Raw genomic sequence first — 26,886 nt, forward strand, 5'->3', positions numbered from 1 at the left:
GTGTAACATGACATGTATGATTAGCATGCAAATTTAGGGAAGAGGGTTGAGTTTTGACTCTTATTGACTGATCTGCTTGACTCTGATACCAGGAAAAATTATAGAACTGATAACTATATACAGTGGTGCCTCGCTTAGCAATTGCCTTGTTTAACGATGTATTCGCTTAGCGATGAGGTTTTTGGAGTGATCTTGCGCTCCATTTAGTGATGTTTCCAATGGGGGAATTTCGCATAGTGATGTTTGGGACCTTGCTTTGCTTAGCGATGACAGTTTAGGTCCCCCTGTTTCGCTTAGTGATGTTTTTGACAGCTAAGTTTTCGCTATTTTTAAAAGGTGTTAAATTGTTTTAAAAGGGTTTAGAGTGCACTTAATAAACTCTTTGTTAACCAAATTTGGCTTCGTTCTGACTCTTTTTGAATTTTTGGTGATTTTTTTTCTCCCCCACTGAAATGCATTGAAAAGGTTTCAATGCATTCCAGTGGGGGAACCGCGTTTCGCTTAGCGATGTTTCCTATGGCGATTTTCGCTTAAGGACGGCAATCCGTTCCCATTGGAACGGATTATCCGGGTTTTCAATGCATCTCTATGGGAAAACACGTTTCGCTTAGCGATGTTTTCCCATAGTGATGAATTTTTTGGAACCAATTAAAATTGTTAAGCGAGGCACCACTGTAGTTGGCCTGGGAGCACTTCGAAAATAATGCTATGATTACTAAGAGCCAACATGGTTTTTTCAAAAACACATCATGCTCAATTAATCTTAGGATGTGATCAGATGATTATTTGGATCACATTTTGGAGATTTGACAGCATGGTCTGGTTCACTCTCTTTGCCAGCAACCAGATGATATACTGGAGATCACAAACCAGCTTGACTGTGTTCCTCCTAATTCCAACCCAATGACTCTCTCATTAGCAGTAATGGAATCTTAACTAAATAACCTATCATGTAAAAACAAACAACCAAATATCTTGCATTTGAAACAAAATCCATCCTTTGCAATATCCTGAGCAGCATTCATCTAACTGGTATAGGCCTTTAATATGTTGGATAGCTGAGTGGTTTAGATATCTAACTGTGGAGCCAGAGATTGGGAGTTAACTTCCTCACTGGCAGGGGCTGGACTCAAGGATCCATCAGATCCCTTCCAGCTCTGCAGTTCTAAGATGAAACTTTTTATATCAAAGTTTTTTTCCCCATTAAGAAATATGCCTTTCCAGATATTCTATTATTTCTACAGCATCAAAAAACAAACACAGAAAATGGATTGCTTTCAGTTAAAAATTAATTTCTTCCATCTTCCTACAGACTGACTGGTCTGGTATGTGACACATCTGCGTCCACTGTGACAAAGATCTTGTCTTCCTGCCTTGCATTGGATGGGGACCTACACTGTTGTTAACCACAAAGCTGGGTGTGGTGTTCCACCATAGCCTGTCAGCCAGATGGCTTCTATGGGTGTTTCCTGCTTCAAATTAAAAGAGAGACAGGCTAAAGGACCACTTCTACATTTCATTCAAAAAAAATAAAACTCTACGGCTGAGAGTCAAGTATGGAATTCAGAATACCTAGCTGTTCTGCTGTAGTTTATGTAGCTATTTCACTTCATGTAATTATCAATTATGAAAGAAAAGAGTCACACCCTACCTCAGCAATGAAGATCTGCAACCCTGACATAGAATGTCAGGGTTGCATGACATAGAATGACATGTTGATCTTGTATTTAGTTCAGCTATGTGTCCATGCACAATTCAGTCTTAGAAGAATTGTAAAAGTAAACCCTTTTGCTGTTCACACAGCAATCATATACATGTAGCAAACTGGACTGGAAGGGATGCGCATTCATTTTAAATGAAAGAATAAATGGATGAATTTAGTCCATTGGGAATAATATGCATTCATCACAAAATGAATTGGGTATGAATTGGTTCATTGTTAATGTTTCACTTGTATACATTTTCACACATGGCATGTGGGAGTGGGGCTTGCATTTCTCTGCTACATTTTGGGAGTGGTCTACCCAGACTGTCATGGATATTGTTGCTAATCTCAGAAAATAAAATAATGGCCACCACTGAATGGCTATTGTTCTTCTGTGACAGCTATTTTATCCCCAAACTGATCCATTATCTAGGAAATTCTGGGAAACAAAATGGCTGCCAAAATCAGATCCGCTGCTGTTGCAACCATAGCCAGCTATGAACTGCTGGATAGCTCAGTGGTTGGGAGTTTGATTCCCCACTATGCCTCTTTGACAGGGGGTAGACTTGATAATCCATAGGGCCCCTTCCAGCTCTGCAGTTCTAAGATTATTGTATTATTGTATTACTACAACAAAGCCATGTGAAGGAAGGAAGGAAGAACTAGAGAACTTTTTAAAAAGGTAATTCTCACTGGAAACCCGAGCTGTGATCTGCAGTTCTGCCCATATCAGGTACTCACATTGTTCATATATTGGCAGAGAAAGTGGCACCACCAGTAATAGGTGCAGGTTGCATGGCACAAGCCAGATATATCCTGGTAGTTAACTATTATTTCCCAAACAGCAAGAAGGACCCCATCCACATTCTCTCTATTTATTTCTGGTCTGTCTTCACTATTTATTTGGTAGTCTTCATCTACCACAGTGGTCAGGGAACAGGGATAAATTGCCCCAAATGGGGTAAAAATGAAAATCATGGGGGTAATGAGGATGAGCAGAGCCCCAATATTGATCCTCTCATATCCAAGATGAAGCAACATCATTTCTCCAAAATCTGAAGTTTTCAAGTAAGTTGAAGCTTTCGAAATAATTTTGAACAGATTCAATAAGATTTTGAATTCAAATAATGTCTGATTTCCTTCCTTTCAAATCAAGGGGGTAATGTCGACATATATAAAAAATTTTTTTGGGGGGGGGGTAAAAGGTAAAAAAGTTCCCTGATCCCTGATCTACCAGGAAGAGAAGGAAGTGTTACCTTCCTTCTCTCCAGACCTTTCTCAACTGTTCTTGCAACATGCAGCATTTTCTGTCTTTGTTCAGAGATTGGCAACAAGCTTGGAAGGCAACATTCTTCTTTAGTTTGGACAGCTGAAATTGATCTCAAGACCATTAATATGTCTGCTATTATAAAAGCTTTCTTTTTTCTTTTTAAAGGATAATTCTTTCAACCATTTCTGTTAAGATATTGTTCCTGTTTTGAGGATGAGTTAGAACTTTCAACGGATGCAAATTCAATAGATGCAGACTTTATGGTGTTATGCTAATTTTATTTTTTTCCTAGATATCATTTGCAGCTTGTGAGGGAAGAGGGGGGTAGTTTTAGGATTGAGGAAATAGGCACATGTACACCAGTCTTTTCTCATGTATCATTAAACTATATAGAAACACACAGATCCTGAAAATAAGCCATCACCCTTGCCAAGTTACTAGATCCTTTGCTTTAGCTAACCATGCTCTAAAATGACATGCATACTAGGTAACCGCACTAGAGATATTACTATTAGAATTGTTGTGTGCAAAATTTCTTTGAATAAATCAGAGCTGTGCAAGAGAATGGCAGAGCAATTCATTTGTTGATGGCTCATGCCCTTCCTTGATTTCCAAATAAAAGAGCAATACAGAGAAGCTTTGTTCTTCAGCCAGATTCAATTTTTTGTTAATCAGTCCAATTCACGGGAGATTCTGACAGCCTAGCTGAATCTATATTTAATGCAATTTCAGGTCTGGAAGCAATCCATTGAAAGAATAGTTTGTCTGCTGAAATCCCTGCTTTAGACAGGTCAACAGGAATTGCATCACATTAACACCTTCAGAGATGGAGCAGAAATGCTGTTGCTGTCTCTGAATCAGCTAAAAAGAACGTGATTGAAAGTTAACAAGCTGTTGGCAGCATTTCGCTATCAGCGGAATGATACAATGACACGATGGACTCCTTTTAGATGCCTAATTAATGTGTCGAAATGTCTCATGTAGAAATGGAAAAGTCATTCTATTGATCATAAGAGGAATAAGCAATGATTCCCCTTCCTCCCCTCCAAAAGTGAGACACTTATAGATTAGATTAAGACTATACAATGGCTGAATTCCTGAAGTAACTTGCAGCTAGACAAAGCCCATTGGATCAGCAGGGATTTGATGGTCAACAGCCATGTAAGTGTAAATTATGTAGCACGTAGTTTACAAGTCTTTTTTCTTTTTCTTTTCATTTCCAGGTCTAAGAACCTACTCTTGGTTGAGATCACCACGTTTAGGTCAGGGAGGCATAAACCTTTCCTAGGTTTTCCCCTTAAGTCTCCATTTCTTCACAATGACCAAGGAGAGAAGGGGGTGGAAATATCTCAGTTGAAATAGATGAATCGTTTTCTTTTAAAATCCCGAGTGCAGAGTGGAGATTTGAGGAATCAAGATGTTTTGGGAGAAACATTCTGAACCTCCCCTTCTTGAAACTAATGGTCCTAGTCTGGATCTGGCCTTGTAGAGACATTTGGGAGTAAGAAAGATAGCAGTCCTACACTGCACTCTGCACATTTGCTGCATTATTATATAATTTAACGGCTAATCTTACTGGTAGGGATGGGACCTTTGTTTAAGAATGTAAAAAAAAAGTTACTTTTGCTTTCAGTTTCTTTCATAGATTCCTGAAAGAGACCCTCTTAAACCTGAAGAATTTGTTTAAACAACAGAGGAGAACATGAAAAGATATTATTTTTTTTCATGTTTCCCTCTTCATTAAACCTTTCCTTCACCCAAATTACCTGGGAAATTTTTCTCATCTCGCCATTGCTACTGCATACCTCTTTGCGCTGCTGCCAGTCCTGCGGTTTTCCCCTTTTTCCTTTGCTACCACAGTCAACAGACTGCCAGGAGATGTTCTAATGATTATTGACTTCAGGTCTGTTCTCAGATGCAGACAGAAGCGGACACAGGCAACATCAAGGGAATGTATGATGGTATCAAGCAGGCTTTAGCTCCAATACAGAAGAAATCTGCTCCTTTGAAGTCTGCTACAGGTGTGATCATCCAGGACCAAGCACAGCAGATGGAACGCTGGGTGCAGCACTAAGGTAAAAAGGTAAAGGTTCCACTTGACAATTTGTCCAGTCATGTCCAACTCTAAGCAGCAGTGCTCATCTCTGTTTCTAACCCACAGAGCTAGAGTTTTGTCCGCAGACAATCCTCCGTGGTCACGTGGCCTGCATGACTAGACATGGAATGCCATTTACCTGCACTACTCTGAGCTATATTCTAGAGCAGCAGTCCCCAACTGTTTTAGTCCTGCAGACCAGCTGGGGAAGGTGGGGCACCCCCCTGTGCTCATGCACATGCATGAAAGAGCGTGCACACTCTCGTATGGCCGCGAGTGTGCATAAGGTGGAGTACCACAGGACATGAGGATGCAAACATCATCATATTGTATAAGAACAAAGGAGACAGGGGGGACTGCAATTACTACTGTGGCATTTCTCTTCTCAGCATTGTAGGGAAGCTGCTTGCCCCTGTCATGCTGAAGAGGCTCCAGGTTCTTGCAGACAGAGTCTATCCAGAATCACAGTGTGGATTTTGAGCTAATAGATCCACCTTTGACATGGTATTTTCCCTCAGACAGTTACAAGAGAAATGTAGGGAACAATGACAGCCACTATTTGTGGCCTTCATAGATCTTATAAAGGCCTTTGATTAGATTAGCAGGGGTGGCCTTTTTAAAATACTTCCCAAGATTGGATATCCACCTCGGCTCCTTAATGAGGAAATGAAGGGCACTGTAATTTTTGATGGCTCAATATCAGATCCTTTTGACTTTCGAAGTGGAATGAAACAGGGCTGTGTCCTCATGCTAACTCTGTTTGGGATCTTTTTTACTGTCATGGTGAAGCACGCTTTTGGAACTGCAACAGAAGTCATCTGTCTCTGGACTAGATCAGATGGAAAGCTCTTTAATCTCTCCAGTCCAGCTGAAATGTATGCGGAACTTCCTCTTTGCCGATGATGCAGCTGTTGTTGCCCATTCTGCCAAAGACCTTCAGCAACTAATAATTGTTTTAGCAAGGCCTGCCAAGATTTTGGATTAACAATTAGCCTGAAGAAAACACAAATTATGGGCCAGGGCGTGGACTCACCTCCCTCTATTACCACCTCCACAAAAGAATTGGAAGTTTTCATGACTTTGGGTACCTTGGCTCAACCATGTCTGACACTCTTTCTCTAGATATCAAGCTGGATAAACGCATTGGCAAAGCAGCTACATGTTCTCTAGACTCACAAAGAGAGTATGACTTAATAAGAAACTGAGGGCATATACCAAGATCCAAGTCTATAGAGCATGTGTCCTGAGCACACTCCTGTACTGCAGTGAGTCCTGAACCCTTTGTGCAAGGCAGGAGAGGAAGCTGAAGACATTCCATATGCGTTGTCTCTTATGCATTTTTGGCATCACCTGGCAGGACAAAATTCCAAATAGAGTAGTCCTAGAACGAGCTGGAATTTTTAGCATGTATACATTACTGAAACTGCGACGTCTACATTGGGTTGGCATATTGTGAGAATGGCTGATGGTCGGATTCCAAAAGATCTCCTGTACGGAGAATTAGTGCAGGGAAAGCGCCCCATAGGAGACCACAGCTGTGATACAAAGATATCTGCAAGTGGGATCTGAAGGCCTTAGGAATGGACCTCAACAGATGGGAAACCTTGGCATCTGAGTGTTCAGCCTGGGGGCAGGCGGTGCATCACAGCCTCTCCTATTTTGAAGAGACACTTGTTCAGCAGGCAGAGGCAAGGAGGCAGTCCCGAAACCAGCAAAATCAGGGAGCTGGACAGGGGACAGATTGTATTTGTCTTCAGTGTGGAAGGGGTTGTCTCTCTTTTATTGGCCTTCTCAGCCACACTAGACGCTGTCCCAAGACCTCTATTCAGAACATGTTACCATAGTCTCTTGAGACTGAAGGATGCTTACTTTGCTACCACTGCCGCTGCCACCACCACACTCCTTGCCCTGTTGCCAATCTTGCTTTCCCCTCTCCTACTTTCCTTGCCATCGTTGCTAATGTGGTCTCTGCCCAGTGCCAGTCTTGCTTTCATAGTTCCTTTCTTCTTTCAAGACCAAAGAAAGCAAGAATTCACATCTCTAGAACACATTAATAGTTTTGATGGAGGGACTGATTTTTCCAGGGTGGGTCCATAAAACATACCCACTGCATTTATGAGCATTAGGAAATATCTGGGATAATTAAACAGAGAACTGCAGAGCTGGAAGGGACCCTCCGGGTCATCAAGTCCAGCCCCTGTCAAGGAGGCACAAGTGGGGACTCAAACTCCCAGGCCTATATCACTGAGCTGTCCAGCAGTATATCATTTGAAGCTGTCATTAGGAGTCGTGTGGTACCCTATGTAGACCATATACAGATGATACAACTAAGGTATGTGCCATCATAGCTGGATCTGCATTTTTGAGGAATGGGCATACATGGTTCACCAGCACACTGCGCAAGAGATATTTTCTGGGGAACTAAGGTCAGTTTCGGTTGAGAAGCACAACGACATTGTAAGCACTTCCAACAGGATTGCAACCCTATCTAGTTACATATGGCTGAAGCCCATTACCTGTGTCAGCAATATTAAGCAAGAGAACCACCATCTTGTCTTGATTCATTTTCAGTTTGTTCCCTCAACACTGTCTGTTACTGTTTCTAAATGGTTGTTCAGTGGCCTCCTTGGACTATACAGCAGATCTCATAGATGCAATTTCAGTATTTCATTTTATATTTTTATTTTATACGTCATAAGGTCACAGTATGCGTCAGGGAAAAGTCAGGGAAATGAAGACTTGCCTGTCTTTGCCTTTTTCCTTAAATTGGCTCAGATAAAATACTTCTCTCTTCAACCTTCCTTTCCCCCTGTTATTACTAGAATCCAGCTTGTGAAAGGAATGGCACTAGCTATACCTTTTATCTCTGTGAAGATGAGTTTTATCACAGGAGTGCTAGATCAGCAGTTCCTGTCTCTTGCGATTGATTGTGGAGTATCTATTTCCTGCTGTGGCTCATGTGTAAGGCAACTGTAATATATTTTTATCTTCAATGTTTTCTTTTTTTAAAATACAAAAAACACCAAGCATAGTTTTGAAATCACAAAATCTTTTAAAGTGTGTTTCGTAGCAGAGGCCTTTCGGCAAGACAACGGCGTGAAACTCAGCGCACAACAGTTCTGCCTTTGTACTGAAATATAACAGAGTGATTTCACACTGGAAATGTGGTTTGCATTTCATTTACTCCCTGCTTCTAGTGTGAGATGTTTATTCGCAACTTCAGTTATGGCATGTCAGACCAGATTATTATTCTCAGATTTTCTGGCCTCAAGACTGCATTTTTAACCACTGCTATAACACCATAAGTCAGCACTGACTTGATGGCACACAGTTATTAAGCTGGCTTGGTAGCTCAGTGGCTTAGGTATTTGGTTGCAGAGCCAGAGGTTGGGAGTTTGATTCCTTCTTATGCCTTCTGGGAGTAGAGCCAGCCTATATGGCCTTGGGCAAGCAGCACAGTCCCAGAATGCTCCTAGAAGAAGAGAGTGGTAAACCACTTCTGAGTATTCTCTACCTAGAAAACCCTGAAAAAGGTCAACATTACACAGAATCGACGTAATGGCACACAATTATTTTTATTATAAACCCATAGTGATGTCAAAGTGCGAGGAAACCATAATTTAGCCTCATGAGTCATGATTAAAGGTTGCTCCATTTTTTTTTTTGTCAAGATGATTTGAGCTCTTCAGATCACATACTTCATATGGCAAATGCAGAGCCTCTCACTGCTGTGCTGCAGCTGAATCATGCCAGGCCCATTGGGGGTGACCCAAAATATTTTGCTGACTGAGGAGGCACAGTAAAATGGTGTCCCCAGCAGTCACACAAGTTTGAGTGTGTGGCACTAACAGTTGGCCAACTTATTTTGGCACAAAAGGCAGAAGTTTCTGCCTTAGAGTAGCAATATAGTACAACAAATAGTAAATGAAATGAAATAATGCTGCCCTGCCTTGATATCTATAATATGTTGAATCAGCAACAATAGGAAGTTTAGGTCTTTGTGCAAAGGGATATATATTTTAGGCTCTGCTGTATGAGTACAGAAGAACATATTTTATAGTGAGTCAGATTATCCATCTAAACCAACACTGCCACCTTGGACTGTTTTTACAGGCAATAATTTTCCTAGGCCTACCTGGAGAACCGTGGCATTCCTTGATTGTCTCCCATCCAATTGGTAACCAAGCCTAATCATGATGAACTTCTAAAAAAAGATGAGATCAGTGTGTGCAGAGTGGTATGGTTGTATACATTGTAGGTATGTGAGTGGTGTGTAACAACAATTTGCCCTGAGGTAAGTAAGATATTCAAAGGGTTTTTTCACCAGTTACACATCCACCAGTGAATTTCCATGGCTGAGAGGCCTCCTAACTCCTAGTCTGTCCCTCTAACTAGCATACCATACTAGGTACCTCATGCATTTTAGAAATAGATATTTATGTCTTAATATACTGCCTTTTGGCTTCTCTCTCTTTCTCTCTCTTTTCCATCACTACATATGGTCCAGCCATGGTAAATGAGCAAAGGTGAGATATGGCTTGTCACAAAGCTTTGAGGAATGCTAGTTAAACTCTTTTAGATGCTTGCCTGCTGATATACAAGAAAAGAAAGTGGATAGATAGATAGATAGATAGATAGATAGATAGATAGATAGATAGATAGATAGATAGATAGATAGATAGATAGATAGATAGATAGATAGATAGATAGATAGATAGATAGATAGATAGATAGATAGATAGACAGACAGACAGACAGACAGACAGACAGACAGACAGACAGACAGACAGATATGTAAAATGCTCATTAATAGGTATAAATGCAAGTTTAGAAATACATCTAGAATTGAAATAGGAATGAAGTGCATCTCACTATAGTGGGAAAGACTGTAAGTGGATAATCTGTGTGCCTGCACTAATATCTAGATGGAAATTTTGAAAATTTACTTTTTGAATATGACTCCCAGAATCCACAAGTCAACATTACTACAGCTGCCTCATGGATACTGAGACTTGTATTCAAAAGGTAGCTCTTTTAAGCTCTGTTGAGGTGCTAGCTAATGAAAGCCAACATCAACAACTCTGCTTTCCTTCCTTATCATTCCTTGCATTTAAATAGGACTTGGGCTTTAGAGTAAAGAATACAGAAACAAAGGTTCTATTTTCAGCCACCCTTCAAGCAGAGGGCTATTCTCTATAAAGTAGGACACACAGTCACTGTATTGGTTGCTGACAGTCCTGCAGTGCTCAGTATGGATACATGAGCCTGTGCTAGGCATCTCTTAGCTGATTAACAACAGTATGCTAATACACTTTTGATTTAGCACAGTGGTTCTCAACCTCTTTTGAGTCCTGGCCCCCTTTTATAATAGGCAAGTAACCTGCAACACCCCCCCCCCCCACTTGCATAAAAAGGCGTTTTTAATGGAGCAAAATCATCCCTTCTCAAAAAGCAGGGGCTCCTTTCTCCCCTAAAAGTCCTGTTTCTCATACATACACATAAATGCTAACTTTAATGTCCAATTCTGAAAAGTCAAGGAAGAAATTATTTTTACAAGGGCTAAAACACATATAAGGCGATACTCCCCCCCCCCCCAAAAAAAACACTTTGCAATCCCCTTGGCAGTCATGGCCCCCAGGTTGGGAAACATCTAGCGGCTTCGTGGTCTCTCACAATGCCTTCCATTAAGGCCATCAGTTTCCCTTCTCTCTGTCCTCAGTCAGGGCAAAAAGTTTCTTTCTTCCCAGGATACTGAACACTTCCTTGTCTGTGAAGCAACTGGTGATTGCTACCATCTCATTAATCTCCATTGGGTAATTTAATTACTATGGCTAGTACCCAGTTACATTTCACAGTTGTGTGTTTCCCAAGCTCCAGCAGGCTCCCCATTCCATGCCAAGTCTCACACTAGTTGACATATGAGTTGCACAACTAATTGTGTGATCTGTCACACGACACAACATCTGTGAGAGTGGGGGAATGCTGACATTTTTCTTAATGCTCCAAAAAGAATTCTACCCTATATGTTAAGAAAATGAAGTTGCTTCTTCCCCTATTTAATTAATAGGTCACTCTCAGACCACAGTGCCATCAGGACAGGCCTTTGGGGCAAACACTGTGGTCCTCAGAAGAAATTGCTGAAGAGCAATCAAACTCAGGAAGGCTGGCTTAACTCATTTTGAAGTAAGTGAGGTAATGCACATTATTGTTCAAAGAGGGTAGGGGCAGGAGCATAAGACCATTAAACACAGAATCTAAAATTACTAACTGCATGATTGCTCTCAGGAGTGATATGTCTGCTCTGTTGAGACAACATTATAGGGCCAACCAATCAAGCAAGTTACTTGTTGTGGTTTACTTTGAAAACTGCAAATAGTTATTAAATGCCAACTAGACAATCTATGCCTTAGGGATTGTGAGGCAACTTTAAAACAGTAAAATTATCAATGGGCTTTATGATACGTAAGTGACTTGCACACTGAGAAAATTGTTCTGCAGATACCAACAACTCACCAGTTTTCAATTCATCCCACATCCCATTGTATAGGTCAAGTTGACCATTTTGGTGGACATCAGATTGATGCAAACTACTGTACTGTTCTAACCTTTCAGCTTTTCAGCTGTACTGCATTGACCTATTTTGAGCTTGAGTGATTCTGCCGAAAAAGTGCACTGAGACATTTTGACTGCAGAAGTGCTAGCCTTCTTTCCGGCAGCCCCATACACCATTTATCACACAATTCCAATTACTGGTCACTTCCACAGTTTTATATTTAAAGATGAAAAGTCAAATTACATTTACAGCTTGAGTCACAGGGTGCCTATTACATCTTCATGATTTATCACATCTCCCCAGGTCACATAGTTGTTTGATCCATTATAGTTTGCTGTCTGATGCCATAAATTTGGAACACAGTGATTTTTAGTGTGAGTTTGTGTCAAGGAGAATCAGTGTTTCAACAGCAAATGCCAGGGATGCTGCATATGTGAAAGGAGGCTAAAGCAATAAATGTGGGGTCATAATCTTCAATTCCATTTACAGTGGTCATGTTCAAATTTATGTTTGTGGTTCCAGACACTTTCTCCAGATTCAATGGGAAAACATGCTGTTGTTGGAGCCCAAACCATACATGTTGCTTCATTAAATTTAAAGATGTATAAAAGGCAAACAATGTAGATGTCCTGCGTATCCTATGATAAGCAGATGGTGCATTCATCACAACAAGGAAGAAAGACAGAAAAGAAAATACAGTACGGGAGGAGCAATAGGTGAGTGACAAGGTACAGTATATGCTTCGTGCAAATGAAGTCATAAGTTGAGTCCCAACACATGGCACTGTCAAAGCCTGAACTGGACACTTCCCATTGAGTTCTAATGCAGAAAGGCAGCATAGAAGTGCACTGAATGAAGTATTTGGAGTACTGAAGCTTTAATTCTAGTTTTGTTTTCATGAATGAAATGGAATAGTGGGAGGAGGGAAGCTTCCCTTCTCCCTTTCCTTTTACAATATCTGGATTTTCTTTCAGGAACTGGGAGAATGGTATGCATGCCGTCATCCTTAAAACTGAAGATGGAGAAGCTGTTCCTACAAATACAACCTCCTCATGTGGAGGAGGAACAAGTTAACATCCAATTACTTATACAGAGATTTTGTTAAGCCTTATTAGTTCCACTGAACATGAATTCAACTTTTATAAAATTTTAAAGATGGGTGCCATCTATTAGCGTGATAGGTAAAGGTTGTACATATTAGGGGTGAATAGATTGCGGTGTTTGATTGGGTCAGTCCTCTGATCCTGATTGCGATGTGGATCTGACATGTTCCAGACTGCTACTTGAGACTCAGCTGTGACAGACTGGGAAACAGAAAGACCTAACTTATTTTGATTTTCCTTGTTTCAAACCCCATGCAGTATAGCCATAAACCCAGGATTTATTACTTTGACATAACTTATTTTTTCATGATACCCTTTGGTTATTGTTTCAAATCCTAACTTTGGTCTCTTACATTAATAGAATGCCTTGTTGTTGTTGGTCTCTCTGTCTTTTTAAAGTATAATTTATAAGTACTTTAAATTATAAATAATTTATAATTTATAATTTTAAAGTATTATTTATAACATATAATTTAATTACATTTATGACCACTAGGGCTCCCAGAATGATGCATAATAAACTGGACAAGAACATATATATATATATAGTGGGTCAGGTACGAGTTCATGATTGGAATTTATTATGCCAATGCAAACTCTGTTGTGATTAATCTGAGTGTTAACAATAGATTGCTGCTGATGTATAAACTTCTTGATAATTGTCAGATAAATCTTGAACTTACCTAAAATAGAAAAAGACACCACATCTATTCTCCTCCCTGCCTCCAGAATCTGTCAAGTTGCATTTCTTTGAAATGATGATGACAGTGATTATGATTATGTTCATTGTTGTACCTGTTATCAACAAACCTAATAGAGTCTGCATAACACAATCTCCAGTCCATTTTAAGACTATAATAATCTGCAAGCTGAAGTGTTTTAATCACACCCAGTAAAATAATTTTTCTTACAGCGCCCCCCAGCATAATGTAAATAATGGCATGGTCCTTTTCTTAAAATACACAGAATACATGGCAGTCATGCACTCTTAACTGAGTTGGACCATCAACCAGTGGGGTGAGGCCATGGCTGAATGGTCCTGCTGGCATTTCCTCTCTCTCATAGGGCCTGTTCATTTTTTTAAAATTTAAAATATTTTTCCTTACCTTTCTATTTAAAAAAGAACCCAAAGCAACTTAAATCTTAAAAAAATATTTAAAAGCTCATATTTCTAACATTCTCTTCCTTGTGTAATTACACTGAACACACTAGGAATAGGATTGTACTAGCTTGTACTATTTCCTCTATTGGCCACACTCCTTGACAGCCACACTTCAGCTTTAAATAAGGTTGCCCTAATTAACATTGCAGTATCCCATTCCTCCCCTTCACAGATTGCTGCCTTGTTGTGGCGAAGGGGCTTGAGTAATTCAGAGAAGCTATGGGCTATGCCGTGCAGGGACACCCAAGATGGACAGGTTATAGTGGAAAGTTCTGTCTAAACGCGATCCACCTGGAGTAGGAACTGGCAAGCCACTCCAGTGTCTTTGCCAAGAAAACTCCATGGACAAAAACAAAAGATATGATGCTGGAAGATGAGCCCCTCAGGTTGGAAGGCATTCAACATGCTACTGAGGAAGAGTGGAGGACAAGTACAAGTAGCTCCAGAGCTAATGAAATGGTTGGACCAAAGCCGAAAGGACACTCAGCTGTGGATGTACCTGGAAGTGAAAGGAAAGTCTAATGCTGCAAAGAAAAATATTGCATAGGAACCTGGAATGTGAGATCTATAAACCTTGGTAAGCTGGATGTGGTCAAACAATGGCAAGAATAAACATTGACATCCTGGGCGTCAGTGAACTAAAATGGATGGGAATGGCAAATTCAATTCAGATGATTATCATATCTACTATTGTGGGCAAGAATCCTGTAGAAGAAATAGAGTAGCCCTCATAGTCAACAAAAGAGTGGGAAAAGCTGTATTGGGATACAATCTCAAAAATACTAGAATGATTCCAATACAAATCCAAGGCAGACCTTTCAACATCACACTAATCCAAGTTTATGCACCAACCGATGCTGATGAGGCTGAAATTGAACAACTCTATGAAGACTTACCAAAATCACATAGTTATACTGTTTACCCACCCTGATAATTATAGCTGGGAATTGGAGGCAGGTCACTGATTTGAAGCTGAACTAGACAACAGTGGGTTGATAATGGTTGTCACTGACAGCTGAGGAGTTCAAGTGCACTCATTTGTGTCCTGGGCACTTAATTCTTCTGCACTAAGGAAACACACATTATAGCTGTGACCAATTGTGTTTTTTAACACCTCCATCTCAGAAAGAAATTGGAACCCTTTCGATGGAGTCACACATTGTGAGTGTCATTCAGTCCTTTTAACTCTGATGTTTTATGGTTTAAAATCCAGCATTTCAAGGAGAAACATCCTGAAGGGAATTCACAAGATGTAATGTAAATTTTTTTTTAAAAAATTATATAATTAATGAACTGCAAATTTAAGTAGGAACATTTTTGTGGATATGGTATAAAACTGTTAAGACCCAATCCAAATGAAGAACCAAGTATGGTCTGTTAAAGTTCTTTTCTTGTTCTGATTCATTTGTTTGTTGCTTTGGCTGGATTTATCTATGTATTATTTTAGAAGAACTCAGCACAGATGAGCCCCTTAGAAATTAAGCGGCGCATCTGTGGGCTCTGCATTTTCTGAAATTAAGGGGCTCCACATTTTCTGATACATAAATACATCAATGGTACATTCCTGCAAATTCTCTTATTACAGTTATCAACATAAAGTAGACCATCACATCTTAATAGGTCATTCTGAGACAGAGAATGTGTAATGTAAGTTATTGCTCCGGCCACAGAGACTGGCAAAACGTTAGGAAGAACAACCTTCAGAACACGGCCAAAGAGCCTGAAAAACCCACAACAACCATTATACACTGACAAATTGGGTCCCCCAGGGAAGTGCCCTTCAGCAGCTGGCTTGCAGAAACTCAATCTTCACCAAACTTGGAGGGATTGTAGAGGAGAGTCAGTAGAAGCTTCTCTGTGATTTTGGTGTCTCTAGGTGCCTGGGGAGAATTTTCCTGCGGGAGGCTCTTTGTGGGTGTATAACTCAGATATCTGAAATCCAATTTCCACCAGATTTGGAGGGCATGAAGAGGAGTCAGAGGAAACGTCCCTCCAATTATGGTGTCTCTAGATACCTTGGACACCCTTTTATAGCCAAATAAATTGCCAATTTAAAAGTCACTAAAATTCATTGATTCATGATTCATCAGGGCCATTATTCATACAGATACAAATTAGCAATTTTTGAATGAATTAGGTGATTCATTTTTTAATTTGTGCCCATCTCTATCTATGATGGTATCATCTACTCCTTCATTTGTATTGTTTTTGGAAGATACATTGTCATCTAGAAAGGGGGTGGAACTAAAAGAACTCCAAAAATGTCATTGAGAAAAATATTGACAGTTATCCTTTAGTCCTAATCAGACATTCAGAAGAGTATTACATAGCCAGATGAGCAAAGACAGCAAGGAAATATACATTAGCTACATTCCATTATTGCCCTGGTCAGCCTCTGAGTGTTGAGGATGACCGTCAGCAGTGGAGAACCTTCTCTAACCATTTTGTGCAGACAGTTTCTAATCCTAAATTTTCGGAACCTTGTCTGTTTGCTGCAGGGTTTTAAATCAGCTTCAGCAGCAGGAAGAAAGAATAAAACTGAATGTCATCCTCTGAGAAAAGAAACGCTTATTTAAAAGACTCCATTATAAATTGTTTGGTGAAAAGTGAGCAGAAATTAATTATAGCAGAGGTTTATCTCACTAAGACTGCAAGCATGGCATCACTTCCAGGAACGACATTTTAAATCCCGGGACATTTTTAGATAAAAAGGAGTCAATTGCCCTTGTTTCTTTCCACTCTCTAAAGTACATAGTTTTTCTTTTCAATTTTATTTTGATTCTTTATAGAGTACTGGATTACTTGTGTGAACTGTTGTGTTAATTATAGTCCATTGGATGAAATGGGCATACTTTTCAAAGCATCTTATAAAAGAAAAATCAACATACACACACAAACCCTATCATAAGTAATTTAGGGCAGAAAACAAGTCTACACTGTTGGAAATTCAGTCGTAGTCACTAACTTGGCACGCTTATAAAAGTAACAGGATAACTGAGGGCACCGATAAAGAATTGCAGTCAAAAACTTGCATGAACAGGAATTAATGCAACATCTTTGGAGTCATTATTGTGTACAAGGTTTGTTTACTCTTGTTCATCTGCAAATGATTCATTGCTAACAATTTTCAAGGGGCACCTTCATTTGTGTATTGCAGAAAAAATAAAAAAATGTTGTAGGCAGAGATGGAAAGTTAATTAAAAACCTGTTGGGTCTGTGACCGCAAAATAAATACTACTACTACTAATTAAAAAGAATATGGAGTCCGATTAACTGTTAATAAGGTTAATATCTGTCTCCACAAGGAATCACTAACAGTTAGCTAACTATTAACTTCTTTCTATTAAGATCCTATCTTTGTTTGTGGCACTTCATAAATTACTATTCTGACTAGAATCCTGTTAGTATTTGTGTAAAGTTAGCATTATTTATTTGATTTGCATACTGCCCCTTTAATGTAAGCACTACTCTGGGCAGTTTATGGACTAAAACTTACAAACTTTCAAGACCCCACATTGTAATACATTCCCAGGTATTCACACAAAAGAGAAAAGAAAGAACAAGAAAATGTTTTTTAAAAATAACAGCATCCAGGGGAATCGGTTATTGAAAGCAGCTTGGTATAATTCTCCAATTTCCTAAACATCGGGAGGGAAGGAGCCTGATGTGTCTCAAATGGTAGCCTACTCTAAAGATTTGGGGCCACCACTGAAGTGGCCCAATTACTTGTCACCTTCTTGTCCTCCCTTGGTGTAACTACTTTTAACAACCTGGACTGAGAGGAGTGGGTAAAAAGGGTAGCTGATTTCTGAGAGAGATATTCCAACAATTATAGACATCCTAAACCGAAGGGCTTTATAGGTCATAACCAGCACCTTGAATTGAGAATGGAAACTGTTAGCAAGCCAATGAAGGTGCACCAAGACTGGGGACACCACATTTTGGACCTGATAGAAATTTTGGTTCTGTTTTCAAGGACAGCCCTATGTAAACAGCAAGACAACCTTCATGAGCATAAATTGCTGTGGCTTATTGCAGTCAATTGGCAAAGTGCCTGGATATAACTCAGTTGTACAGCTAGGCATGAGACCAGGAAGGTGTTTCAGACATGCCCTGGCACCCTGTGAATTAGCCACCACTGCAAATTACACAGTGCATGTATCAGTAGGATACAAGCCTTGGGGGACTACAGACTACTTTACCATGGTACACCTTATGAAACACATTGGACTTCACAAAAACACAGTTCAGATAAAATGTGCTACCAAGACTTTTTGTTTTTCTCATTGCTACATTAGCATTACAATGTCGCATTACAATGTTTACTCTGCAACTAGGAAGCAAAAAAACTTGAACCTCTTACCTGACCCCACCCCTCAGATCAAATACAGCTTTTTCCACACAGAGATGAACTTTCTAGCTTTCTTGAATTCCATACTACTCCATTAAAGCTCTCAACTGGAAGACTTTGAAGCTAAGCCAGGCTTATCTATACCTCACTTCCTCTTCACATTGTCACTTGGGGTGACATTGTCATTTAGGGGTGTACTCATTTTTATTGCCAGCGATTTAGACATTAACGGCAGTGTGTCGCGTTATTTTGAGGGGACAGCACATTTACACTGTGATACAAGCTGTATACTCACTGCTTTACATTGTAGCCAAGTTTCATTTCTTCAGTGTTGTCGCATGAAATGATATACAGTACTAAAATATTTATGAAATGTGAGAGGGTGTACTCACTTCTGTGATATACTGTAAGTCTTAATTGCAGAGTCCTGGGCTGAGAAATATGTTTAAGGATACTCTAAAGGATTTCATCTAAATTGTCCTGGAGAGAGTAGTTTAGCTTATGTTTTTGCCTCTGTAGAAACCCACATAATCTTAGCAGGAAGGCTCTTCAATAAAATGATGAAGGCATACAGGAGATATTGGTTGCTACGATCTTTTATCAGAATGTCTTTTGTTCTTTGCAGAAAACTTTAAATGTTCAGATTTTTCTCCCCTTCCAGTACTCTTTAGTCACTGCAGTGCCAATAGACCAAAACATCCTGAAATGGGTTATATGCCAAATTTTCATTTATCAATCCATTTACTACATTTTGCTGCAGAGTCCCTGAAAAGGATTTACAGCTGCAATGGGGGAAACCATCAAGGTTTGGACTGGAAAGCTAAAGCACCGGGTTTATTTATTTAAAATATGTTTATCTTATCTTTCTCTTTAAAAAAAAGGATCCAAGGTGGCTTACATAATTAAAAACACAATATGCCAATCTAAAATCAGTAAATTATTCAGACATTAAGGAAGAATTAATAACATTATATTAAAATATTAGGTAAAAGCATTACAAAAACAGATTTAGAAGCAACAAAATATAACCATCCCATTAATTTTCTCCTATACAGACAGTCACTAAGGAGGAGCGTGCCTAAAGAGAAAGCTCTTTACCTGCTTGTGGAAGGACAGTTTCCAAAGTAGATAATTACTTAAATGTAAAGATGGGCATGAACCACAAAAATGGTGGTTAGTGGCTACCCACAAACCATTCAAAATTTTTTGAAAAAATGAACCACAAACAGGTTCATTTTTTAAAAAAGTTCACACCTGGAGGGAAGGGAAAGCTAAGCCCAGACCCCACAGTCTGCCCCCCACCCCCTTCCCACTTCCTCCTTTGCCTCCCTACCTGGTCCTGGCACTGCCACCACCTCCTCCTCCTCCATCACTGCACCATTCAATGCTGGATCTCCCAGTTGCAGTCCCATAGTCTACCCACTGCCCCGTCACCTCCCCTGTCCTGTTGCCTCCTCCTCTTCCTCCTCCACCAGTGGCATGCAGAGAAACAACAAGCACAGTTCCCAGAAGGGAAGCCAAGCCTACTTTCTCTCAAGATGGCGGTGAAGGACACAGAGGAGAAGGCAACAAGAGGCAATAGAAGCAGTGGGACAGGGGAGGGGGACAGGCTGTGGGGACATTAGGGGAATGAACCAGGAAGTTCATTAAATCGTAAAAAAAAAAATTGTGGTTCAAGGTTCAATTTCGTTTAACGAACTTCCTGATTCATTTTTCAGTTTGTGCCTCTCTCTACTGAAATGTATTGGTGCACAATCATTTACCAAACTAAATATTAATGACTTGAATTACAGTTGGAGTGCCCGTGCACAGAACTAGTGCCAGTCCAGTCCATTATATCTTGCCGCCTGAGGTGGAATATAAAAGGGTATTCAGTTTACTTTGGCACAAGAGACAGAGTATCCTATTTCTAAAAAGAAAAGAAAAAACATAAAATAACATTTTCTTGCTCTTTAATGGCAACAAAAATCTGCTGTCTGAGGTAAATGTTTCACTTTGAGTAAAGCCTCACAGGGTATCCTAACAAGTGTTTTTCACATTCCCTACCAATGCATGGATGCATATAGAAATTCCCTGCATTGTCACAAGCTGAGGGGGCAAAAAGCAAACTTTTTGCGTTCTGAATATGGCTCGATATGGTGAGAGAACAGCTTGGATTATCCTCCCGGTAATGAAATAGTGTTATGCTCTGGAATCCCTCTAGCCACCAGTGCTGGGCTGCTCTAGGTAGGAAAAGCTATATAGTTTCCTGTTTTGGCTTCTGGGATGTGAAAATCTGTTTTCATTTTGTTGAGTTTTCCAAATCCCACTTGCGTTTTCCTCTACTCTTGTTTCGTATCAGTTTGCAAAACTCTTGTTTTCACCATCCCCTGGGATTCATGCACAGTTTAATAATATTTTTCAAAGTGTCTTTTTAAAATGCTCATTCTACCTAATTCATATGATTTATATTTATTTCTCCATTGAATGAAGTGTATTTGTACCATTTCCCATTCCCTTCATTTAATAATATGTTTGTTGTGTTGTGTGTGCTTTATTTCTTGGAAACAACCCGTAAACCTTGTAAATGTGCAAGTTATTGGATGAGACGCATTGCTTCTTCCAAGAAGTCTTGGGAGATGTGAAAACCTTATTTTCTTCAAGACTGTTGTATCCACAAAGATTCCTTTCTATCCCCATGTGTATGTTTTTGTGTGTGTTTTTGGCTCTGATGTCCTGGCTAAGGAGACAGAAAATCCTCCGTTTCACCTAAGACAGTTACCAGCAATTTAACCTTGACAGAGTTCATCCCACCTCCCATATTCCCTTCAGGCTCTTCCTCTCTTTATCTAACTAGTATTTTTTTTTTTTAAAAAAAAATTTGAACAGCAATAACGTACATCTGTGCTGAGAGCGAGCACTGTGATTACAAGAGGCACAAACAAACCTCCCGTTCTCACCAATATCCAGTGTCTGCATATTTGCTCATGTCTGTGTAGCAAAAGGAAGGATAGAAAAAGAAGGAAGCTCTTCAGATTCTACATATCTCAGAGTTGTGCTTCTGGTGTCTGTGTATTGTTTCTTTAGCATGTAGGGTGAATCTTCATCTTGTAATCCAAAATTGAATGTGACAAATTTAGCAGCTTTTAATGGCTAAGCCAGCCATTCTCAGCTTCTTTACTGGCCACAGCAATGAGCACAATTTAAAAGAAATATAGGCCAAATCAGGATTTTGTAAATTGCATAACGAATCTTATAAGGTGGTGTGTGAAGAATTGTTTCTGGTCTGTGGTCCCCTTCAAATGTGCCAGGGCCCTCAGGGGAGGATATGGCCCCCCAATGAGAATGGCTGGGCTAAACAGTGTTTTGTTGCCATGATTAGATCAATCAAAGCAAGTAGATAAAACCAAAACCAGCATTCAAAATGAACATGTATTTTCCAGTTTCCCTACTGAGATTCTGAATGTGAAATTTCAAATTCCAGATTTTTTGAATATTTTGAATATGAAATTTCTGTTTGGAATATGCTAACTTTTATAGATTGTTTGCCCCTTTTTATTGCTTTGATGCACAATAACAGTGAAAACAAGCAAATGCTCTTTGATAATAAAGCTTTTGCATGCCTGTAATCAAGTACTAAATGTTGCATGTCATAAATTTTGCATATTACCCATCAGATACTATCAACTATAAAATACAATTGCATGTCAATTATAACGTATGTTTCATCTCTTTCAGTGCTAATGTACTTTTGAAAATGGCTTCAATGCTACTTAATTCTTGGCTGTGTGACACTGTTTATGCTATGTGACTATAAGGATGAAGCCGACATTTTGAAAGAAGAGCAGGTGTTGGTTTGATTGTCCAAAACAACATGATCACAGAGGGAATTTTTACCAAAGTTGGTAATTATGTTCGTTCTTGTTGTTATGTGCTTTTAATTAGAGCAGGGGTTTCCAAACTATGGCCTGCAGGCCACATCCAGCCTGCCTTGCCATTTTATCTGGCCTGTTTCCTTCAGCCCGTGCGTGTGCGCAAGAGGGCAGGCATCCATGCAGGCGGGCAGTGTGTGTGTGCATGTGTGTGGGAGGGTGGGTGACTGTATGGACGGGTGGGTGCGTGCATGTGTGCGGCTGCACACATGCCTTTGGCCCTCAAAAAATCTTTAAAATATACGATGTGGCCCTCATGCTCAAAAGTTTGGAGACCACTGAATTAGAGAAATAGTCTTGTAAATACTGTACTTTGCATCTCCTTTCTTGAGAAACAGAATGTATTTGAATATTGCCAATCTGTGGGCTATAGTTTGTTTTTTTTATATTTGTTGGTATAAACTTATTAGAATTTTGACAAATTACGTTTTTGTGGCTTGAAATTGTTCTGTTGGTATTCCATCTACCCCTAGTGATTTGTTTCTTCCCAGTGCTTTAAAAGCAGCTTTCATTTCACTTTCTAGAACTGCAGGTTCTTCATAATAGGATTCCTCTTCAAAGGTGTCTGTCAGTCTTTTATCTCTTTTGTATAGGTCTTCAGTATACTGTTTCCACCTTTTCTTTTGTACTGGTCAGAAAGTGTTTCCATGTTGGTCTTTCAGCATTCCTGATCTAGGTTTACATTTCTCTTTGATATTTTGAAGCTTCTGGAAGAGATCTCTTGCTTCTTTCTTTTGTTGTTCTTTCCATTTCTTTGTATTGGTTACCATAATAGTTATCCTTGTCCCTGCACTACAATTGCTTGAAAGTTCCATTCATGGTTCTGACTTTATTTCTGACACCTTTTACTTTTGCTTCTTGCCTGCCCTCACAATTTTAAGTGTTTCTTCCATCACCCATCTAGTTCTTTCTTTTCTTTTCTCTACAAGAATTGTCTTTTTGCATTCTTCCTTAATGATCTCCAATTCTAAGATTATTATTATTTATGTCTTGTTTTGGCACAGTGCATACAGCTTCTCCATCTCCTGCTTCCAAGTAAAGAGTCTATTTGATTTCTATATTGACCATCTGGTAATATCCATGTGTACAGTCATCTATTTGGTTGCTTTGTGCATGTATTTGTAACAAACAGATTGTTGTTTATATCTACCACATTAGAGATACCTTTATATTTACAGTGGCGCCTCGCATAACGAGTGCACAGTTTAACGACGAATCCGCATAGCGATATAATTTTTTAGATTGCTAATGCGATTGCATTGCGATGTTTTAATGGGTAAAATATCACATTGCGATGATCGGTAAGCATTTCGCTTACCGATCTTCGCATTGCGACTTTTTAATACAGATGATCGGTGGTTCCAAAATGGCCGCCGGGTGCCTAAAATGGCTGCCACAAGTGTTTTCGCGCCCTGCCCTCGCTTACCGAGGGCACGAAAATGGAGGTGCTATGGAGGAACTTCGCTCAACGGTGAGTTTGGGAGCCATAGGCTTTTTCTGTTCCGTTTAGCGATGTTTCTGCATAGCGACGATTAATCCGGAACAGATTAACGTCGCTATGCGGGGTGCCACTGTACCTCTATTTGCCTAACAGCTACAGATAGCATGTTTTGAGAAGGAAAATGTGTTTTTATCTTCTACTAACTTGTGATCCAAGGCTGCAAATAGCTATCTTGTTTTCTCTACCAGTCTTTTCTGTTCAAAGAACACAGGAAGCCTTCTCACCACACATTGAATTATTGGTCTGTCTAGCTCAGAAATGTTAATTCTGAGTGACAGCAGCTCTTAATTTTTAAGGTAACTTTTTCCATGAGTACAACCAAGATCCCAGCTTTTGCCCAATGGTCTCCCCATCCAAATACTCACCGATCTAACCCTACTAAGCCTCCAAAATCAGCCCATTTGTGTTCATGGTGGCATGGTTGGTTTATACATTCTGATTCCTTCCAGTTGCATCAGACTACAGAGCCCATCACCTTAATCAACAATGGTCAGTGTAAATATAATTCAGCTGAAACTTAATCTTAAGCACATTCAAAGATGAAAGAGTAAGCATTCAGGTAGGAAACTAATCTGGATGGAGACACATGAGCACTTCTGTCTGGTTAAATTATCCTCATGTAATACTCCCCACAGCAATGCTACAGCCCTTCTCTGCTACCTCTCTTCTTTCTCCAAGAAGGCTGGGAGCAATAACGGAAGCCTTCCTCTCAGATCCACCATGCTCAGAGGTACATTTGGTAGGGACATGGGTGAGGCCTTCTCTGTTGCTGCTCCCAAACACTGGAACTCCCTCCCACAGGAGGCCAGGCTGGTCCCATATTTGCTATCCTTCTGCAAGCAGGCAAAGACCTTTCTCTTCAAGTAGGCTTTCTCTCAGCGATTGACTGTCGAGGAGACAATAAACAGGATGGTTTATATTTTGGAGCTTCTAAATCTGTTTTTAGTACAGTCGACCCTCTACTTACGGAATTAATCCGTATTGGAATGGTGGCTGCAGGTCGAAAAGTATGTAGGTTGAGTCTCCATTGATCTACAATGCATTGAAAACTGATTAATCCGTAACCGGCCGTTTTTGTTCCATTTTGGTTTTTTTCTGGTCTGTAAGTTGATTCTCCGGCTGCAAGCTGAACCTACATTTTGCAGCCAGAGAAGTCTGTAACTCGAAGTCTGTAAGTCGAGTGCCCACTGTAATGCTTTTCCCTAAATTTTTTAACATAAAGAGTAAACCTTCCAGACAATTTTAATTCCTCATCCAACATGAACACAATGCATCAGAAGGGAAGAAAAATAATGTTGTTGCATATGCCTCCATCTTCATACTGGCCTGTGTTCGGAATCATAGCTAGATGTTAATTTCCCACATAGTAAAAGATGGCTGTTATCAGGTAATTGAAAATAAACATGAAGTGAATGAAGCAGAACAGTTATTTGCCCCTCATCTTCTGCAATGTCACATTTTAGCTCTGGATAAAGATGAGCAACAGCATATAAAAGCTGTGGATTTATCAGAAAACAAATATAAAAGCAGAAGATTATTTTCAACTTTCACATAGAAGGATGGGACATTTTAAACCTGAGTCATGCTTTTGTTGCTGAAATAGACCTATTCTGAGAGGTCTGAGTAAGAAATTCTCTGCTGTTGTTGCCTGAAGAGTTACTTAAGCAGTACCCCTAGGTTTTAGCCACTCACTGTGTACAGTTAATTTTTTTTAAGTCAACAAAAAAAAAAAAAAACAGCCAGGACAAAAAAGAGATGCCAGACATATCCATTGCTTTTGGCCATTGGGGTGCTTGTTGTTGTTGTTGTTGTTGTCGTCGTCCCAGCCAGTGTCATGTTTTGGACAAAAAATGTCCCAAGCTGTTTTTTGGCAGGTCATGAAGCTGAAGAGTAGACGTGCTGTACTCTGTTTCTCAGCAGGTTGGCCCCATTTCATGGGGACACTGACATTCTTATTGGGGTCAGGAGATAAAAATATTTCACATGAAAGTCTTCTCCGAACCTTCATCTAAAGCAAAACGTATTGCAAACTCTCAATATATTGGGTTCATAAAATATATTGCACTCAATGCAAGGTCTCCCCCTCTCGCAAACCACCCCCCCATATTGGTCTGTGAGGACTAAGAATTGTTGGAGGATAGCTCGAAGCATCTTCCAGCCACACACAGTTTGGTGTTTGTGTATGTGCATGCTGGAAGCTATGTTTCAACAAACCATCACCCCCAACTGTGCTTACAAAGTGATGCATCCAGAATTCCAATCTTGTCTGAAATCATAGTTTGTCAGATATACACAATGTACATATGACTTCTAACAGAACACTAGCCATCTTAACCCCATAACCACTCCCTGTGATTTTTATTGTATCAGCAGTGATTCTGAGGGGCACTCAAACGGTGTGGTTGCTTCCTATATGAGTGCTGCATCTTAGTTTTGCTTTCTCTGGCCTTCATATTTTTGTGCAAATTGTTAGATTCTGATCAAAAACAAACAGAAAAAACATTCTTGTCCATTATTATGGCCACTGACTGGCATGAAAATTAAAATGTAAAATTAAAATGTAATCTGCCATTTGTAGTTATCTGGGATACCTGCTACCTGTTGAGATCTGGGAACTCAAAGCCAACAAAAAGTTGTGCTTATGCCTATGGAATCCCAGGGCCAGATCCAAGACTTGCCGAGGAAGGCAAGTACCACTTTGCTGCCTGAGGTAGAACAGCCGTTAATTCAAGTCAATGTGCCAATATGTCAAGTTGGCCACAGTTAGTGTTATTTTGTTTTAGATGCCTGAGACAAAGTTCCATAATTTAAATATGTTAAATACAGTAATCAGTTAAAGAGTTACTTGCCATCCTTTCATGACATGTAAAATCAACTGACATCTCATTCTGCCCAATGGTGAGATGAGCCCTTGTCACCCCACCTGGTGGAGGCAGTAAATAAAGCAAGAGACTAGAAAAAGCAAAGCAAGGATCTAAGCCACTGGTCCTTAACCTTTGTTACTCAGATGTTTTTGGACTGCAACTCCCAGAAGCCTTCACCATCAGCTCTGCTGGCTGGGGTTTCTGGGAATTGCAGTTCAAAAACACCTGAGTAACAAAGGTTAAGAACCACTGATCTAAGCAAAGTGTACTGCCTATATACTGCCCCATAGCACTTAAAGTATGCAGTTCATCTACCACTTATCTTGTGGTGATATGTGTTGCATCTTTTAACAATCCTGCATACATTTATC

The 26,886-nt window shown here is 39.8% G+C and overlaps 1 long non-coding RNA gene across 16 annotated transcripts in view; it reads left to right on the forward strand.

Annotated features, from left to right (window-relative positions):
• LOC110072855 (uncharacterized) overlaps nucleotides 1-22,938 on the forward strand; it is an 86,701-nt gene extending 63,763 nt beyond the window's left edge. For 8 of the 16 annotated variants that reach the window (XR_013536919.1, XR_013536912.1, XR_013536920.1 and 5 more), the window contains 5 exons: nucleotides 4,891-5,058; nucleotides 9,184-9,247; nucleotides 11,138-11,253; nucleotides 12,146-12,339; nucleotides 14,061-22,938. This is a non-coding gene — a long non-coding RNA (uncharacterized LOC110072855). Of the gene's footprint in view, nucleotides 1-4,878; nucleotides 5,059-9,183; nucleotides 9,248-11,137; nucleotides 11,263-12,145; nucleotides 12,340-12,597; nucleotides 12,982-14,060 lie in introns of those variants that run through there. The other 8 variants (XR_013536911.1, XR_013536925.1, XR_013536918.1 and 5 more) reach the window with 7 other exon arrangements.
• The last annotated feature ends 3,948 nt before the right edge of the window (nucleotides 22,939-26,886 follow it).

The sequence above is a fragment of the Pogona vitticeps genome, chromosome 5 (genome assembly GCF_051106095.1).
Source record: "Pogona vitticeps strain Pit_001003342236 chromosome 5, PviZW2.1, whole genome shotgun sequence".
Taxonomy (NCBI): domain Eukaryota; kingdom Metazoa; phylum Chordata; class Lepidosauria; order Squamata; family Agamidae; genus Pogona; species Pogona vitticeps.